This window comes from Acinonyx jubatus, chromosome A2 (genome assembly GCF_027475565.1).
Source record: "Acinonyx jubatus isolate Ajub_Pintada_27869175 chromosome A2, VMU_Ajub_asm_v1.0, whole genome shotgun sequence".
NCBI lineage: Eukaryota > Metazoa > Chordata > Mammalia > Carnivora > Felidae > Acinonyx > Acinonyx jubatus.
In genome coordinates this window covers 78,723,698-78,742,850 of record NC_069383.1, presented here as the reverse complement: position 1 = coordinate 78,742,850, position 19,153 = coordinate 78,723,698, and the positions used below count along the sequence as shown (strand labels likewise).

The 19,153-nt window shown below is 35.9% G+C and overlaps 1 protein-coding gene across 5 annotated transcripts in view; it reads right to left on the bottom strand.

Moving 5' to 3' along the window:
- SEMA3D (semaphorin 3D) overlaps window positions 1–19,153 on the bottom strand; it is a 196,929-nt gene that overhangs the window by 159,337 nt on the left and 18,439 nt on the right. Inside the window, exons 1-2 of one of the 5 annotated variants that reach the window (XM_053218530.1) lie at window positions 8,135–12,900; window positions 5,979–6,074 (exon numbers count right to left, since the gene is read on the bottom strand). The exons of 3 other annotated variants lie outside the window; for them this stretch is intronic. The gene's annotated coding sequence lies outside the window, so the exon portion shown is untranslated. Of the gene's footprint in view, window positions 1–5,978; window positions 6,716–8,134; window positions 12,901–19,153 lie in introns of those variants that run through there. One more of the 5 variants, XM_027071777.2, reaches the window with a different exon arrangement.

The following is a 19,153-nucleotide window of genomic DNA, read 5'->3' as shown; positions in this document are numbered from 1 at the left end:
CCCGCTTGCTTCTGACTGCCTGGCCCCCAGGCTGGGATCTCCCCTGCACCTGCTGAACTGAGATATTCTCGGACGTTATCGACATGAGAGAATTTCTAAATTCCAAACTCTCTCCATGCCCCATTTCCTTAAGACTGTCTAGGATATACATTAATTAAAGCTCAGATAGTAATAACTCATAAGGGTTAATACTTACCTTTTAACCAGACAGTTTATTTATTTTTGAAAAATGGAACAAAACCTGAAAGAAGAGAGGGGAATAGGTAGGGAAGTACACCCTTGGTATCCCATCAAACCTCACACAAATACCACCGTGCGGGGGGTCTGCCACTTGCTCTGTGCCAAGGCTGACCAGACTTTTACTTACTAACACTTCAGAAATGGGCTTGTATGAAATGCACTTGCCTAGTTTATCCGTGCTTTTTATTGCAAATGAAGTAATGGTCAATGTGACAATGATTTGAAATACAGTAGGACCGACTGTTTCCTTGTTAATAGGGAACTAGAAAGGCAGTATAAAGTGTACTTTGTAAATGTACCAGAGAGAACCATAAAACTGAATAAGCCCATTGACGAGAATACAATGCAAGGTGATAACTTTAGGTTAGCCCTAAATAATAGACAACCATAAAAAATAATTAGGTTTAAACACATAATCTAGAGAAAAGACTAAAAATCTTTTTCCGAAAAAAAAAAAAAGCATTAATCTAAAGGGAATTTGGCTAAGGTTTAGATTTGCTTAAAAAATATACTTCTCATTTTAAAATATGGCATAGCTTGTCTTTCTACTTAGAAGGAATTATGTCATGTTATTATTGGCATTTCCCTTCACGTTTTATCACGCTGATTACTTTAAAATGATGTAATAGTCTTTCTTATTTTGCAAGGGTTTTTCCGAAATTTTATAATAAAAACTGTCAAATATACATAACAGAAAAGTATACAACAAACATCCATATCCTGATACCTCGATTCCATAAGTAAAGTTTTCTATATTCACCTTAATGCATATCTATCCATCCTGCCAAGCCATCTGGTTTTTTTAATGTTTTTCAAAGTGAGGTGAAGATAACAGTACATTTCACCCATAAACACTTTAGCATGACATACTTTTATTTTCCCTTGTAATTTAAAAATATGTTGCTAAGAGATAATGATAATGATGCCTTGCTGTGTGCCGTATCACTAGGAGGCTAGTTAACTTGTCCATTAGAGCTTAGTGCTTATGAGGCTATGGTCTTAGTTTTAATCTCCCTAATGGGTCAATTAGTTATTTTCCATGGGTACATATTAAATCTCTAATCACACTTAGTCAAAGTGAAATTTAATGTATTTTCAACAAGGAAGTAACATGGAAGAGTACACAGATCTTTAGTTACAGGCAAATCTGTGAGCAGCCCCTAGTGATGATGTTAATTAACATATTTTGCGAATGATTCATTTGTATATTCAGTGACTGTGAAACATTTATTATTTGAAAAAGTATAATAAAATAATTATGGCTTATTTACCTTCAAGGTACATCATAGTTACAGATATGAATGCTTTATTTTAGATATTTATTTCTAATGCAGGCTAGCTCTTCAAAAGAATGCAAATTATTGGAGTCTAATATTCCCATAGTGATTTTTGCATCTATCATAGAACAACGAGTAAACAGTCCTTGATTTATCATTAAAAAACAGAGGCACCCTAATCAACAATTTGATGCTGAGCTGTTGAATATATGAATGAGCAGTGTAACTCATCACACGTATACAATTCCGTTTATTTTACCTGATGTGCCTTTAAATCCAAATTTATCTAGATTTATATATATATACATACATATATATGTATGTATATATATATGTATGTATATATGTATGTATATATGTATGTATGTATACGTGTGTGTGTGTGTGTGTGTGTGTGTATATATACGCTTAGAAATGCTACATGTGTACAGAATAAGGCATTAAGATATTTACATTTCATATTATGCCATAAGATAAGTAATTCTTAAGATAATAAGCAGCCTCCAACTTCTACGTATTTCATGGAATGCTGGGGCTGGTTCAACAAATAAGTGAATTTTCAAGAGTACATTTCATGATGGTCTCTGGAGAAAAACAAGTCTCTCTTCAAAACTTAGGATCTTGATGAATTCTAATTCGATGTGGAAAAATTTTCAGATGCTTACCCATTTAGGAGCAAACTCCATCCCCTGATGTGTCATTTACATGTCCCTCCAAAGTTACTGCCTACCTGTCATCCATATTCATTCAGTATAAAGAATACATATAAAAAGATAGCAAGCAAAGGTTAAGAAATTGACATTTCTTTATGAAAAGAACCAAACCGTCTACCAAGAAAAATCATTAGCATAAGACATTGTAAAAAGAAAATAGTTGTGCCATGTGAATGTCTCACAGACTACAAAACTTTCATGGAAATTCCCACAGGAAACCTACCACATAAAGCAATGGTTCTAACACATTTTGTTTGGAATAATGATGCCATTAACACTTAGCACTACAGTTCCCAAATGGAAGTCAGTTTGTGTAATGGTTTACTCTTTATAAAGATAAACACAGTAAGTCACTGTGCAGAGAGGTTGACATGCTTCAGGAATAAACACCACTTTAAACATACACAAAATCTCACGATCCCTGACACAAACCTACTGTTTTAGTCAGTTAAAAAAAAAAATCTGAGTTTTAATTCTGTTTTTTCGTTTTATAAAAATAAAGATTATTCATTTAAAAAAATGTTTATTTATTTATTTTGAGGGACAGCGAGCGAGCGAGCAAGCAGGGGAGGGGCAGAGAGAGAGAGGGAGAGAGAGCCCTGACGCAGGGCTCAAACCCACGAACCATGAGATCATGACCTGAGCCGAAATCAAGAAGTGGACCCTCAACCGACTTAGCCACCCAGATGCCCCTAAAGATTGTTTCTTAGAAGCCTGGAGGTATAGAGAAAGTCAATACTAAACATATGACCGTAAATAAATAATAATATCAAACAAGGTAACGATTTTGATGTTAATGTTAATATACTGATGCAGGTTAAATGAAAATAACTTGAATGGAAGATTAATACCTTCAGAGTATTAACAGAAAGATTTTTAGTTTATTTCCCCAAGTGAGACGAAGTTCCTAAAAATAGGTTATACAAATATATAAATAAGTTAACAATTTGTATCCCTAAACAGATCTCCACTATATAGTTCATGGATCTTTCCACCACCATTTGACCCTTGCCCCAAACCTTACGTATATTATCTAAAGTGCTCACTCTGATATTCTGATATCTGGGTCTTTTGCACTGTGATTCAAGATGATCTGCCATTTATTTTTTTTTTATTTTTCTTTCGCGAGTCTTATAAGTCAATGAAAAGCATCAATTTACAGCTCTATGTGGATCACCATGACTTGGGAAATCAAACCAAACCAACAAACAACAATATCTCTCCCGGCCAGGGGAGTCGTTCCTTCCCCAGCAATATGCTGCCCTCAACTTTTCACTTCAGTTGCAAAACACACCGGTTTGCCACATCGCCTCAGAAGTTTTTCTTTTCTCTTAAAAGCAAAAGCTCAGACTTCCTCAGTCTCTCACAGATTACTTTCACTTACTTCTTTCACCCATTCCCATCAACTGTGCCCATTTTGTCCACCTGCTTTGTTAATTACAGCACTCCTTCACTGCAGCCATTGGATTTTCCCTGGTTGACCTTAGTCTCCATTAATCCCCTTTGGCCACACTTTTTGGCTACCCTTTTTTTCCTACTCACACTAGACCCTAAAGTTAACTTATTTTGACAACAACTGCTCTTTCAACTCAAAATTTTGTAACCAGTTATAAGACTATGAATCAACTGAGGGGATTGTAACCATTAGTTTTCCATACCGCCATCTCCAAATATTCTTTCCACTCCAACAGGCCACAGAAGGGTTTTCAGGAGTCTAGATTAACCATGAAAACATTCCAAGTGGTAAAACTCAATACAACCAATTTCAACCAGCCACTGATTTTAAAGCTAGCTCCCAAAGTCACAGTACCACACTCAAATTTTCTCCATACTTTAATCCTTATTGTCCTTATTATCTATCTAATTCCTGGACTATCACACATTTCCCAAGCTCATTTTCCAGCCTCCCTCACTTCGTTTCTCCATTTGTATACAAACCATATTCATGCTCTGAAGGTGTTTTGATAAAATTCATTGGGTGGGCAATGAGAAGACTTTCACTGTTTAACTACTAACTTTTCAAGTGTTCAGTGTCCTTCCACAATGATCCAAAACTTGATTTGGGATTTATCTCTCACTATTCCTATAGGCTGTGAGTAAAATGCTATCTTGGTCTCACTTAATCATATTTTTGAACCATGGTCTTGCTATGTATGAAGACACAAGTGACAGAATGTATGTGAGTGGATGTAGCTGCACAGTAATCTCTGTGAGAGCAGGTCAAGAATACAGGTGCTGCATTCTCTCCCTCACACTAATCTGCAGATGATAGGACTTCAGTAACCATCACATGACTGGAGGAAAGAAGGGGAAAAGGCAGGAAAGAATGAAGTGAAGGGAGGAAAGAAGGAAGGAAGGAAGGAAAGAAAAAAAGAAAGAAAGAAAGAAAGAAAGAAAGAAAGAAAGAAAGAAAGAAAGAAAGTTCAAATTTTAAAAACACAAGCCATCATTTATATTATAACTGTTCCAGAGATACCATACCTATCAAGTATTTCCCCAAAATATATAACTTATGGATAAAAAAACTGAACTGAATGCTATTTTATTAAGTTGCAAAGACTAGTGTTAAAAAATAACTCATAGCTCTATTCTCTGATCAACTGTGATAAAATTAAATTTTCAAGACTAACAGATTAATGCCAAACCACTTATCAATTTGCTTTCAAAAAAAACAAAAAAGTAAGACATTAGGTAAACAGAAGGGAATAAGTGTATCCTTTCTCAAGGATATGTGAAAGAAGCTGATGTGTTTTTTTAATTTTTTTTTAATTTAATGTTTATCTATTTTGAGAGAGAGAGAGAGAGAGCAGAGCAGCAGAGGGGCAGGGAGAGAGGGAGACACACAATCTGAAGCAGGCTCCAGGCTCTGAGCTGTCAGCACAGGGACTGATGCGGGGCTCAAAGTCACGAACCATGAGATCATGATCTGAGCCGAGGTCGGACGCTTAACCGACTGAACCACCCAGGTGCCCCAAGAAGTTGATGTATTTAAGAGATGGATGCATATGCGGTCAGAGTGGCAGAGGTGGCTATTAAGCATGAGCATGAAATTGTGGGACCGGAAAGATGCTGGGTTAGAATCAAGAAGAAGAGAGAAAGAGGGAAATAAACAGATGAATTAGATCATAAGTCAGGCGGGAGGAGTACAATAAAAACTGTAAGAACCAACAGAGACAGAGTTATAGTGAGAGCTCCAGAGCAAGAAAATGCGTGAGAGAGATTGAGATTTCACTCTGGAAAAACGCTTAGTGAGGAGGGAGTTACAGGACAAGAGGGGAGATGCAGCTTGCTGACTTTGCCTGTAGAGACAGGCATGGTCTCTGTAATGAGTACCTCAGGGAATAAAAAGGCATCATAGCAGCACTGGAGGCCACAGCACCCTCTTAGACAGGACTGGTGGGATTGCACCTGGTGTTCAGACTCAGGGACCTCATTATCCAAAAGGTGAAGAGAAGCTGGAAGGAGTTCAGAGACATGATGGAAGAATGATTAAGATGTGGAGAAACATGATTTACGATGCAAGATTAAAGCACTAAACAAGCAGTAAGTTTGGCTGAGCCACAAGTTGATGGGCAAAGGAGCTATCTATAAACAGACAAAAGACATAAATAACCTAGAGGAAAAACATTATTACGGAACCTGGTACCAGGAGGAGCGGTTTATGGAGAACAATTGTAATAAGGCAGAAAAGAAGACAACCCTAAGTTACGAAGGGAAGCATAAACATACAATAGATAAATCTGCTTGCCTGATAATGGAACAGGGCACTATCCTGGGAAATAGCTGATATCGGTCTGTATGTACAAGATACAACCAACTGGACCACACAGATGTTACCACGATTCTAGAAGACACAATCAACAGAATAAAGAAATATCAGAACCATACTAACAATTTGAGCTCGGTTCTCAAAAGACTCAAAAATTTAGCTTCATCCTCTATAATTTGTTCCTACGATGGCCTTATTAATTAATGACTTGAAATGTAAAGTAACTGAGCAGCTTCTAGAAAGGAATAAAATGGGGTAAGTCCTTTACTGCTGCTTCCAGTTAGTCTATGTGTTGGTTTGCAATATGGTCTTTTTAAAGATTAAAACATAAATGAATCACTTATATAATTAGACATGTGGGCAGATATAAAACCTTGAAATCATCATCCCTGTGGGAGTGAGACAGCTCCTCACAGAAGGAAACAGAGGATTCCCAGGTGGAACTTCATCCATAATACCACACACTGCTGCATGCCCGTGGAGACCATCTGTATCTTCCCTATGAATCACACCGGGATACCCATCCTATCACAAGTTTCTTTTATTAAATAAAATCAATGGTGGGCACCTGGGTGGCTCAGTTGGTTAAGCATCCGACTTCGCCTTAGGTCATGATCTCGTGGTCCATGAGTTTGAGCCCCGTGTCGGGCTCTGTGCTGACAGCTCAAAGCCTTGAGCCTGCTTCAGATTCTGTGTCTCCCTCTCTCTCTCTGCCCCTCCCCTGCTCGCTCTCTGTCTCTCTGTCTCAAAATAAATAAGCATTAAAAAAAATTAAATAAAACCCATGGCACAGATTTCAAGATTTGAGGAAAATTCCTGATGCTCAATAGAAAACGGAATCAAATAAAATTCTTATACTGATGAGAGTCATATTTCCCAGGTTTTCAACAAAATTTTTTACGTGCTTGACAACTTGAATCTCTGCGCTTTAAGAATCATCTGTATCTGTTGGATAGCAAATTCCAATTTGTAAAACACGTGTATGCTTCTTAGCCCATTTGAACCTCACCCTTGAAGTTAGGTATTATTAATTCCCCACTTTATAAATAACAAAGCTGAGAAGACAAGTTACTCAGAAGCCAAAGTCAGGCTGACAAGAACCACCAGTAGCAAAGACCGGCATCTTCTGACTGCATGCCCTGTGATCTATCCACTACACTGTATTTCTTATATGATTCCTGTCCTCAATCACAGCGCATGTCGGGCTCCGTGTGGACCGTTCGGAACCTGGTTGGGATTTTCAGTCTCCCTCTCTTTCTCTGCCCCTCCCCACTTGTGTTGTCTCTGTCTCTCTCAAAATAAATAAACTTAAAAAAAAATTATTTAAATAAATAAATAAATAAATAAATAAATAAATAAAACAAAACTTAGTTGCTCAAGTTTCCAGAATGTGTAGCCATTTGTTTTTACAGAAGGGCATATCATAGTTGATTAAAATACAGCTCTTGCCACAGTGGAACAAGATGGTGGAAGGCTCAGGTATATTTCAGCATTTGGAACAAGAGGACATTCTGATGTGAAGTGGGGTGGAGAGAAAACAACGCGGCAGAGGTATACGAGCAGGGTGAGGTGCAACTTGAGGAAAAAGAATGTGGAAAAATAGTGGAAGCTCTGTCAAGTTTCCAGGAACTGAAAAACAAGCACATGCACAAAAAGAGACTTGGCAACTTCTTCCCAAATGCACCAAGGAGCAATCTGCAGAACAGAAGGTTCCAGTAGCCGAGAGGAAATACACTTAGCTGAGGCAAACATCATCTTGGAACCGGCTGAAAGGAAAATAACATTCAAAAAGCTCAGATTCCTTGGAAGACAGAAGTAAAGGAACTGGGTCAACTATGGAATGTCACAGGACAGAGGTTTAGAGGCTGAGGATATCCCAAGCAGTGAGCTAATGACCTGGAAAGGTCTGAGAGGCCAGGGACAGGAGAGGGAAAAGCAGTATATTCTAAAATGGTAATTTACATTTTGAAGGGAAGGGGAAAATTTCTAAAAGAAACATGCAGAAATTAAAATAGAGAAAGAACAAAGACAAAATTAAAAGACAGCCTTTGAAAGTGCCTAAGAAAGTTAATATTTGTGCATTTGAGAGCCTGAGCTCTGGAATCAAACCGCCTGGGTCTACATCCCATCTTTACCTCTTAGGAGGGAACTTGGGTGAGTTATTTAATCTCTTTGTGCCTCACGTTACTCACCTGCGAAAAGCAGAAAATAGTATCAGTCACTACACAGTAATAATTCAGTTAGAAAATTCTTGCAAAGAACACAGTGCTTATGAGAGTAAACAGTAAAATAAAGCTAAACTTCAAAAATCATAAGTATTTAGAATAGTTGAAAATAAGAAATGAAATCTGAAAATTAAAAAAAAAAACAAAAAAAAAACAAAGGCTATCTATAAAAATGGTAAGCCTCACTGGAAAATAAATAAGAAAGAGTCAAGTGTCCAACAGAAAGGAAATAATAAAGAGAACGAGAAAGATGAAGATTAAGGCTACTCTTTTTGAATGTAATGAAAAAATGAGAGATGTTACTTAAAATTTATCTGATCCAAGGCAATTTACTATGAAAAATGTAAATTCATGGAAAATGGGCAATGCAGCCCCTTATTTCTGAAAAAACCAATTCAGAAATCCAGCTTCAATCATCCAGAGGCACCCTTCTTCTCATTCCCAAAATTGCCTTCAACTAGCCAAGTGTTTCAATCCTGATTCAAGTAAATAATCAAGCATTTCATGTTGGAACGCCCTTTCAAAAATACTAAAGAAAAGTAATTGTGCCTATCTTCCAAATATAAATTGAATTAAGTCATAGATGTTTGTTCTAACAAAGAAGTCTTAAGCTTTCACTATATTTACTTTTTAAATGGAACAATCAATAGAAACAATAACCAAATTTTTTGACTGCCCACTGTGTGTTAAAGCCAACATATTTCATTTCAAGCTCCTATAGGTAGATACTATTTTTAACCCAAATTAGCGTGAGAAAAAGTTGATATTCAGAGCAGCTAAACTAGCATTCCAGGTAATATAGTCCATCAGTAGTAGAGTGGATTTCAGTTAAGGTCTATCTAAAGTAAAATACTGCTCTTTTAACAATGTTTCTATATGAAAGTCATTCTTGAATAAATAACTTGAACTGAGCCAACACACCACATGATGCCAATCATCCCAGATTTAAAGTAGTTATTTAAACCAGTATTTTTTAAATGATTATTAATTTTGGCCAAAAAAAAAATGAAATTTACCATCATAGCCATTTTTAAGTGTATAATTCAGTAGCACTATGCATATCCACCTTGTTGCCCAAGAAATCTCCAGAACCTTTTCATCCTATAAAACTGAAACTCTTTACTGATTGAACAAGTCCCCATTTCTCCCTGCCCCTAATCCTTGAAACCACTATTTTTCTACATTGTATTTCTATGAGTCTGACTACCTTAGATACCTCATATAAAAGGAATCATATAGAATTTCTCTTTTTGCGACTAGATTATTTCACTTAGCATAATGCCTTCAGGGTTTATCCATGTTGTAGCATGTAACAGAATTTCCTTTTTTTTTTTTTTTTAAGGCTGAAGAGTTTTTCACTGCATATACATACCACATTTTGTTTGGCCATTTATTATGAACAATGCTGCAGTGAACATGGATATGAAAATATCTCTTTGAGATCTTGTTTTCAAGTCTTTTGGACATATATCCAGAAGTGGAATTGCAGCATCATGTTGTAATTATATTTTCCTTTTTTTTTTTTATGGAAACTCCATACTGTTATCTTAAGCTGCTGACCATTTTACATTTCCATCAACAGTGCACAGGTTCCAATTTCTCCATACCCGCACCAACACTTGTTATTTTTTGTGTTTGGATTGCAGCCATCTTAATGGGTGTGAAGGGATAGCTCATTATGGTTTTGATTTGAATTTCTCTATTGATCAGTGATGTTGAGCATCTTCTCATATGCTTGTTAACCATTTTTCTATCTTCTTTGGAGAAATGTCTATTCCAGTCCTTTGCTCATTTTTTTCAATCGATTTATGACTTCTACTGTTGTTACTGAGTTATAGCAGTGCTTTATGTACTCTGAATGTTAACCCTTTTTCAGATATATGATTTGTAATTAGTCTCTCCCATTTCACAGTCAGCTTTTTCATCTGTTGTCTCCTTTGATGGACAGAAGTGTTTACGTTTGATATAAGCAAAACCAGTATATTTTTACCCCAACCTGTGTCTATCTATCTAACTCTTGTGAATATGGGCAACCAAATTTCATGAAAACCAAGAAGATAGACAGAATTTTTGAACCATTTAGCTTTTAAAAAGTAATTGCAAGAGGAAAAAATGCCCTTAATCATTTTTAGTTCTCATAGTCTGAGCATGTCACCAAGCTGTATTTGATTTTCATGTTTAAAGATGCCTGGACTTTTTTCATACAACACAGCCTCTAAGTATAAGCCAATTACTTCATCTGTTCTGAAGTGAAGAAAACAATGACTTGATCCAAAGTAGAAGGAAATTTCAGGGTTACATGTTGAGAGACTAAATGTCAGCCCTCAATCAATGTGGCATATAAACTCTGTAGAGTACATTTAATATATTACTTTTGGAAATTTTCAGGATAATATTGATAGTATAAAATTTTAACTTTAAATGCTGATTTTAGAATGCAGAACCTATGTAAGATTCAACTCTACTGTATTTTGTTTACATCTGGCCAATAAAATGTGGTCCTTTACTCAGGGAGATAACAATGTAATTTTAAAAAATGTATACAAACAGCTGTATTTTGAGCAGAATGTAAATGCTATAAAAGATATAAATATAAATGAAATCGTTACAAAACCTTGTCTTGATTGAGATGGGAAGGGAATGGAGTGGAATCAATGACAATTCATAGTAGGGATGTCATTTAAGCTGGAATTTGAAAGTAAAATTTCAAGAGACACTTAAGATATGACAAAAGAAGAGAAGAGATGTCATAGTTTTATGTGGCTAAAATCGCATGATCTAAGCTGCAAAGTCAGATTACAGCCAAAGGCATTTAGACTGGATTCTGTTATCACTTAGGGCATGGATTAAATGACAACAGTGGCATCTGAGAATGGTTGATAATGAGGGGATCACATTATCAGGAGAAAACCACGCCTTGCCCAGAATGGTTTCATTTCTTGTGGTTTTTCAGTAACTTGATACATATATACATCAATACCTAAAAATTCACTTATTAAGTCCACTTCAGGTCACTCTCTTTAAACAAAACAAGAGCCTCGACCATTCCTGATCCCTCTCATATAAAATAGGAACAAATGTGTGATGTAGGAATTGCAAATTATGAAGAGAATACGTGCTTGAAAAGAAATATGTAGAGATACATAGAGAGATGTATGGATATATGTCAAAGGAAAATCCTAACTGGTTCACAACTAAAAAAAATGTATTATCTCCATAACATAAAATTATATAAATACATATTCAAGCATATTACATGCTTCAGTAGTTTTTTTTTTTTTAATTTAATGTTTATTTATTTTTGAGAGACAAAGACAGAGCGTTAACAGGGGAGGGGCAGAGAGACAGAGAGGCACAGAATCCAAAGCAGGCTCCAGGTTCTGAGCTGTCAGCACAGAGCCCAATGTGGAGCTCAAACTCACGAACCATAAGATCAAGACCTGAGCCGAAGCCGGACACCTAACCGACTAAGCCATCCTGGTTCCCCCACTTCGGTCGTTTTTAATCAACAGAGGAAGGTGCCAAGAAAATGATTAACATAAGCGAATTTAATAACCATGAATATCTAATTTGGTTCAAATGGGTTTGCTTTCACTTTTATCCAATGCGAGATTTCATATACATAGTTATACACATACACACCTATATATACACACCTAATGCTTAATGTTTTAGTTTTGCTTAAATTATATATTTTTCTGAAAGACCTTGATGTTGCAAAATACAGTGTTCTTACTCAAGATAAAGGTTTTAGAATGCAACATCCTAAATTTGTTAGGGTTTAGGATTAAATGAGAACAGAAATATGAGTTAGGAGACTATTAAAATAATTCAGGCAAAAGATCATGAAGGTTTGAATCATGATGTTGGCAGTGAGAATGGAAAGGAGGGAAATTTTAAAAAAATCTTGATGAACTAAGTGGAAATAGAGAGCAGGGGAAAGTGATCATAATAGCAGCTAGCACTCATGCAGGGATAACTAAACAACAGACATTATCCTAAACTGTGAATCCACTGATTTATTTAATCCACACAGTAAACCTATTAAATACTCTCATTACCCTATTTTATAGATGTGGAAACTAAGAGGGCTAAAATAAGGTGTCCTAAGCTATAAGCCAATAAATGACAGTCAGGATGGGAACACAGGCTGACTAAACCCAAAACACATGTTCTACATTACCTCAGAGATGCCTATTGTATGAAATTCAGATTATTTATTGTGGTAAATAAATGGGATTTATTTATTTGTGGTACAGAAACAAAGAAAAGAGGTTAAGAAGTTTGGTAAAGAAAAAAAAATATTAAAAATTCGTGTTTTATTTTACACATTTGTGTTTGAAGGCCAGAAAGATATGTAGATTAGAAAAAAAAAAGACAAGGAGGTTTTGTACAAGAGGATATAACAGATTATGACCAAAGCAACTGATCGTACCACTGTCTGATGAATGGTGTACAGGTGCTGTGAACTTGAGGATAAATTATCAAATTTTCCAAAGTTGGATGAAAAATGTCCTGAAATCAACACAAATGAATTGGCTCTAGGGAAATATCTACCAACCGTGGCTGGTGAAGCAGAAGTATTTCATTAGATACAGGTAAATAGAAACCACCATGGAGAAGGTAGAGCACAAACAAGATTATGCATCATTACGTAGGAAACGACATCAACCACATCAAGGCACGAGATGTTACAATAGGCTTTTTTTTTTTTTTTTTTTTTTTTTTTTTTTTTGGTAGCTTAAAATGCCTGATCTAGAGATCTAGGCTGGATACATGGACAAGTGAGACCAAGAGTGCCTGGAAATATGGAGGGCAGTCAAGGGTGGAGATGTTCTAAAGGAGACACAAATAATTTCAGTCAGGGTGAAGAAAAGAAATAAAAGAGCTAGAATAGGAGTTTCAATAATTAAAAGTTTTCACCTTTAGAAGATAGCAAACTTTCCCATGAAGGTGACACTATTGTTGGAGATCCATTTGTTTATATTTTAGTGAGAATATGATTATTTCCGCCTAAAATTCCCTAGATTTGTTTTTATGCTACCATAGAAATATCCTCAGGAAGAGTTATTAGTATTTGAGCTCTACCTGTATACAGATACAATCAAAAGACCAATACATATAAGAAGGAAGAATGTATTTTCACATCTATTCACCAGTTAAAAAAAACAAAGCAAAACAAAACAAAACAAAAAAACCCAAACATATAAAACCGGGAATTATCATTCCAGGAAGGTTGGAATTTCCCTCTACAGGAAAATATCCACAACTGAAAGATGAAATGCAATAAATAAATACATGATTAAGAGAAAAATAAGACTGCACATCTGCTTCCTGGTAGAATTATGATGAATACATTGGGAAACGTTGCTTTTGGTTTCTATTATTAAAGGTGACCACATCAAGAAAGCATGAGATTGTGTAAAAATGTTATCTTTCTTTGTTCACACCCAGATGATAAATGGCAAGTAGCAACACTTTAGTTAAGTCTACACCTCCTACAAAGAGCTATAAACAACAAACCAACAGCCACACTGCGTCATGTTAACATGAGTATATCGGATGAGGACATTTATTTTGGATTAAAGTCTATACTACAGTTGAACAGTTTAACATCATTTTGTACCAGACCTTCTTATTTTAAAAAAATGTGGAAAGGGATGCATGTCTGCCCACATAATCTACCCATTACTAATCTATCCATTACCATTTTGGGGTGGGGGATGAGTACAGTTAGACATCAGACCCACACCAGACCCAGAGGGAGCTTCATCCTTTCTACAAGCTACTCAGAACCAATTGTACAGGAAATGACCAACAGCAAATATTATACAACTTCTAACAATGTTTAAGTATGATTTTTTTTTTTTAAATAGCGGAGCAACTACTAAAAGCCTCTCATATGATTTATAGAATGTGCATGGTGTGAAATGCCTTCAAATTAAATCTAACTCTCATTTAGGTTTCTTGAATGATGAAGTTACCCTAAAACTGATAGGTAACAACAACTTAAGTCGAGGGTAAGCTCAGAAAGAAAAAGAAAGCAAATCAAAAACTTTGTACTTTTTCAGGTTGTCTGGGAGAATCCTCCTGAATGTCCTAAACCAATAAGGGCATTGCAAGGGACACTTCAGACATTCATCCTGTAGAAGAATCATTCATTCACTTAATACTTACTGAGCATCTGCTATATATTGATTAGCCATAGTGATAACATGGTGATTCAGGCCTATTCCAGCCCTCATCAAGCTTACATTATAATAGAGGACACAGACTAGAAAACAGGCAATTCCACGGGATGTTTTAAATGGGAGAAGAGAGTTTGATTCTGCACGTGCCTTCATGTTATTTAGCCTTGTCGTAAAGATGATATGAAACACTAAGATTGCCCTTGCTTGCCCCAGTGCCCTGATTCTTTTGTAATATTTTGAAAATTGATTTAATAAGTTCCCAAAACTTTATTAACACTTTGTGCCTATCATCTACCATGTTAGTCTTATATATACACAAACACATATAAAAGGCATTGTATGCATAATATAAAGTATATGTAATCACACAGAGTATAGGTAATACATAAGTAATCTCTTATATACTAAAGGATTAACATGTTGTATAATAGACATATATATGTATATATATATATATATATATATATATATATATATATGCACATTTATAGAGATTTTAGGGGAGGAAAAATAATTTTCCCTCTACCCTTCTTGGTTCTTGGCTAAGATTACCCTGTATATAAAATAATAAAAAGACAGATTAACAGAAAAACCAACATAAATTTAATAACTTGTATACCTCCTGTATACATGGGATATAGCCAGGAAAACTATGTAACTCCCTAAATGGCCCAAGCCACCACCTTAAAAACTATCTCCATGTAAAGGTAAAAGAAACTGCTGCAGGGGGCAGTTAAGGGAGGTTACCAGGAAAAGCACAGGAAACAAGGGTATGGTGGTTATGCAGCTTTAAGTGCAAGCCTTCTCCACTGATAAGAGCTTCCAAGAGATTTAGTCATCCGCCTCTTCAAGAGGAGACAGGGAGGCACCTGTACAAATGGAGATGTCCCTATAAATTTCTCTTACAAAAGGATAACCTCTAGGTTTTCAGAGTTTCTCCTGAATCTGCCATCTCTTAAAAATAACCAGGTCAAGATAATCCTTACACCAAAGAGGCATATTTTGGGGTGAAATATTTTGCTTCCCTTCAAATATATGCATACATATGTATATCCAAGAGTGTGTATACACAAACATATAGATAGAAAATTCTATAATGTTAATAACAGGTACACACTTATAAGTATACTCCCCCCCTTTTTTTTTCCTTTTAAGTAATGAAAAGTAGCTAGGGAGAGACCAGATCAAGGGCAGCTCTAAACCTTTGGAGGTCATAAGCAGGATAAGAGTCTTTGGTTATCGGATAAGAAAATATTTTGTTCTTTTGGAAATAGTCACCTTTAAGGACTACTCATCATCACCTTGCTTAGGTCTAAATGTCAACAATTCTGGTAAAACACACTACATTTCTTTTCTAAATTATTTGTCGACATCTGGGGCACGTGGGTGGCTCAGTCAGTTAAGCGCCCAGCTCTTGACTTCGGCTCAGGTCATGATCCTCAAGGTTCTTCCTGAGTTTGAGCTCCGAATCGGGCTCTGCGCTGATGGAGCAGAGCCTGCTTGGGATTCTCTCTCTTTCTGTCTCTCTGCCCCTTTCCTGCTCACATGATCTCTGTCAAAATAAATAAATAAAACTTTAAATTATTTGTCACTATCTGTAAGAAGTAGGATGCTTTCCCTGCTAGGAGTAAAGAGACTTCAGTTACACTCTCAGCTTGGTGGCTACTCAGTTGTACGTTTCCGAACGCGCTACAATTTTTCTTGCACACGTGGGCGGGGCTATTCCTCCGCAAACATTCAACACTGATCTTAGAATACAGAAGTTGTTCTTTCATGTTTAAGGAAGGAAGAACAGAAAGTAAAGAGGAAGGGGAGAATTCGCATTACTTCATCTTCAATCTTCTCTGTAAAATTAAGAAATTGGACTAGGCATTCTCTCAGGTTTTTTTTTTTTCCCCGAAATATCATGAGTGTATGAGACAAATGAGACAAAAATTATTTTACTATTTTATTATTGTTATTATTATTTTTTTTTAAATAGAGAGATTTCCAATTAAACATTCTGAGACTAACAGTTTATCAGGCTTACACTCTGATTATTTCCAAGGCTGGAATTAAAACAAAGTAAATCGCACAAAAAACAAAACACAAACAAAATCCCTCAGGTACTAGTCCTGTTAAATAAGCTTTAACAAAATACACATGTTGAAAAAATAGCAAAATTCTGTACCGGATATGCACAAATACAACATATTTAGACTGTAATACAGAACTTTAGGAACGCTATTCTCTGAACACTAACAGGTTGTCTGTTACTCTCACAAAGCATTTTCTGTTGTTCACATTATTCTGAATGTAGGTAATCTAAAGTCAAAATAAACTGACAGGATAGTATGCTTGGAACATTTTCCTAGCTTATTAACTTAATGGTACATAAAGCTATAAAAACCTCATCCTAGTACCTAACATTTTTTAAATAAATAACTGCTGCTATCTGGTGAGAATTATTTTAGATTCCTTGATTGAAAGAGAGAGAATCAATCTAAGACTCCTTGATACTTTCCCACTAAAACAGAGAAAGAACAGCTGAAGTATAGAATTCCATTATTTAAACAAAATACTATTTTGCTGATGCTACATGTGACTTGGGATCTTATTTTTGGCTCTTATGATTCAACTCTGATTTTTGTTTTCAATTGCAATTACAAATCAACAAAGATTGATTTCTAAGCTACATGTCAAGGAGAACGAATATAAGATATGAACAAAGTCTCTACCCTAAGGAGCTGCTAGTTTGTAAGGTATATAAAATGTATCCAGGGGTACCTGGGTGGCTCAGTTGGTTGGGGGTCCAACTTCAGCTCAGGTCATCATCTCACGGTTCCTGAGTTCAAGCCCCACGTAGGACTCTGTGCTGACAGCTCAGAGCCTGGAGCCTGCTTCAGATTCTGTGTCTCCCTCTCTCTCTGTCCCATCCCCACTTCTGCTCACTCTCTGTCCCTCAAAAATGAATAAACGTTAAAAAAAAATTTTAACATATCCAGATAAATTAATTTTAAATTTAAGTAATTTGTTATAAAATGTGAATCTATGTGACAGAGAAAATAAGTTACTGAACTTATTTATGTTTTGTGAATTGTTACATTGATGAAGAAACTGAGATCTGAATTAGTTTTTGAAAATGGACAGGATGGGGCATCTGGCTAGCTCAGTCGGTTAAGCATCTGACTTCGGCTCAGGTCAGGATCTCTTGGTTTGTGAGTTCGAGCCCCGTGTTGAGAGCCTGGAGCCTGCTTTGGATTCTGTGTCTCCCTCTCTCTCTCTGCCCCTCCCCTGCTCATGCTCTGTCTCTCTCTGTTTCAAAAATAAAAATAAATAAAAATAAAAAATAAAAAAAGAAAGAAAATGGACAGGTTACTAAGAGATTTTTAAAAAAAGACAAAAGGAAGGAACTTCACTCAGGATGAACAGCATGAGCAACACTGGACATGAAATTTTAAACATATATAACAACAAACTAAGGATTTACTATTTTATTTCACCAACTATTTAGTTAATTTTGTCATAGGCTTCTATTTCCCATTCTGTGATATCTTCCTTAAAGTTTCTATCTATACAAGGTCTCCATCCTCTCTATCTAAAGATTATTTCAGTAACCTAAAAAATTCAACTTCCTTTAGCAGGAAAAAATTCATTAGGTATTCTATATCCTGCAGGAATTAAGTCTGACCTCAGACCTTCTATGTGGGAAGATACTACTTGTTTTTTTGTGAATTCTGGGAACAATATACATTCATTTCAAAAAGTGTAACATCAATGAGAAAGTTTGAAGGTTAACAAATCTAGGTCCTGAGAGGAATATAAAACAGTTCCAAGTCAGGATGAGTGAAAGTTCTCATTATAATAAAATGCTTCGAGTATATAATAGGACAAAACCATGAAATCCACAAGTAATGAACAAAGTACACAAATTACAAAAAGTCTGATATAATAGTCTTGTGTTCCCCTGGTACCCTTATTTTCTATTCTCATCACCATTGTGTGAATTCAGCCCTTATTACATCCATGAAAAGTCTCTTAACTGGTCTCCTTGAAAACTATTCCTAGGTCTATCTTCCTAAAACACTAAGACTTGGGTTATTTCATGGTTCAAACATGTTTAGTGGCTCCCAAGTGCCTACAGAATAAGATCCAAACTCTGTACCCTGGCACCTCAAGGCTTTTGCAACTAATAGAACAGCTTACTGTATATATTGTACACTGTATATGTTTGAGAAAAAATCAAACTCTTAGTGTCGGTTTCTTTAAATAACAATGGTGTCAGGAACTGGGCGAGGTTCTTTATCTACATTTTCTCATCCAATACTCACATGTGTTTTGGATGTAAGGCTGTCATTTACTCCACTTCAAATACAAGTATACCAAAGTTGATCAGGTTAAAAAACTTCCCAAGTTTTCCCAAATACTAAATTGTGACTTCAGAGTGTACTCCTTTTCCACAATATAGTGTAAACACTGATGTGTACAAAATCACACCCACAATGGGAGAAAGCATATGGTGAGATCATTCTAAGAATCTAAACTCCTTGCTAAGTGGATGATTGACAGCCTTAGACTAGCGTCTACTTGAAAAAGCACTGGCCAAGTGACCAAAACCAGGGGAGGGTTCAGGGTTAATAATTTATGTGTCTTCCCCATTTACATAATAACTGGAATGAGTACAGTGAATGGATCCGTGAGAAGAGCCTGTAGAAAGAAAAGGCAGCTGTAAGCAAAGAGGCAAAATTCAGTTAGTGGG